Consider the following 1729-nt stretch of genomic DNA (forward strand, 5'->3'; position numbering starts at 1 on the left):
AATGGTATTTAAACAGTCCAAGTCGACTTACTATTTGCCTTTAGTGTCTCTTGAAACTGTAATTGGAATGGCTAAAAGTCTTGCCTACTTTCCAGGAAAGCAGGTATGCCTGACTGAGAGCGGGAGATGAGAAGGAAAAACAGAGAGGCTAACTAGATTTCTTTTCCAGCTTGCTAGCGCACTCGTTGGAAGGGGCACGGAGGAGTGAAAGGGAGAGACGAATGAAGATACAGTAGTTAGTAGTTATGGCTCAAGTGCGAATTGGCGTATCCAATTGACTATCAAAATGACTTTAGAGTTGATAAAATAGAGGAAGGGGAAAGATAAAGTAAATAGGATTTTTAAAGCGAAGCTGTATATGGCTAGGTTATGGAAAACATTGCGTGCGCCCGTCAAGACGTGTAGATCGACAATTTCTCTCTATACGTGAGCTGATCCCGAAGACAGTGCAATACCGGGCCGACCCGCGGCGGATGGAAAGCAGGCTTTAACCACTCCACCAACTTGCAAAAATAAGTTTAATATCGTCGGTCCATATACAACCTGTATCAGATATTAAGCTGATGAGAACACTTTGGCCCGCGTCGGCCATATCTACGGTGGCACCAGCCTCTCTTTGTCGGCGCTCCAAGCGCTTGCTGATCTCACTTCCTTTCCTTGCGCTCTCCCTTGGTGGCGGTCCCGTACGCGTGCTGCCCGCCAGGACCGCGAAGCGGAAAGAAATTCAAACCGTCCATGTGGCTCCGACCCCACAAACTGGGAATGTTTCACCGAAGCAAGGGCCAGATTTCAGACGGGGGGGGGGGGGGGGGGGAGCGAGATGTGGGGAACCAGTTTTGTGTGGTCTATGTTGTGTGTGACCGCTTGTCGTTTTCGAATAACCGCGCAACGATTACTGCACTGCGGGACGTTGACCGTGCACGATGGCCTTGGCTACGTTGAAGCAGTGCGTGCGCCTTCGGTGTGCGTTGACGTGCATGTCTGTTCTACGTGCCGCGATTCGTTAGTAAAAGGTGTCGTGTCGCGTTTTGCAACAATACATGGGTATGTATACCTCCTGGTGCCTCATCACCTTCCGGGGCTCAACATCGTGGAGGAGCGACTAGTCACGCCTCGCCCTCAATTCATGTGCATACGTCGTCTGACGAATGACAATTGACAGTTCGTCATTAGGGGGTCATTCTACTTTACAGAGTGGAATGGTGCTGAAATTTTTATCTACTGCTAATGACATCAGATGTTTTGGGAGTGCCAGAACTCGTGAAATATCGCTGAGTCACCACTGACCTCCAGCAGCACTCTTCATCATCACTGCGAGAGCCGCAATGAGCGCGCTAAAGCCTATCAACACGAACCAGAATAAAACGACACTGCATGTGAGGTGACGCTATATTGTCACTTTGTAGTGACGGAGAAAAACTCAGTAGCAAAAACTGTGAAACATGACACTAACTCTTTATTAATGTAACCTGCCCAGAAAACAGGTTAACGATAGGATAAAAAGTGATCAGTGGGTCAAGTGCTTCGGCTTTTATAATGATTCGTCGAATATTGTGATCAATACACCCCCGTGTTTAATTTTGTTCATTGTTCAACTAAAAGAGGGCAGAGATTGCGTCAATATTCCTTACGTTGCCCATGTGTAACTCGTCCGCACATTTGAGTCAGCACATGAGAAGTCCGGGTGATAACGCGGAATATTTTTAAATACTCCAATTCTTCTTGATTA

General features: G+C 47.4%; 1 pseudogene; it reads right to left on the reverse strand.

The window, feature by feature from the left end:
- Positions 1-421: 421 nt before the first annotated feature.
- On the reverse strand, positions 422-594 carry LOC142580615 (U2 spliceosomal RNA; annotated as a pseudogene).
- Between the last annotated feature and the right edge of the window lie 1135 nt (positions 595-1729).

Source organism: Dermacentor variabilis, chromosome 4, assembly GCF_050947875.1.
Source record: "Dermacentor variabilis isolate Ectoservices chromosome 4, ASM5094787v1, whole genome shotgun sequence".
Taxonomy (NCBI): Eukaryota; Metazoa; Arthropoda; class Arachnida; order Ixodida; family Ixodidae; genus Dermacentor; species Dermacentor variabilis.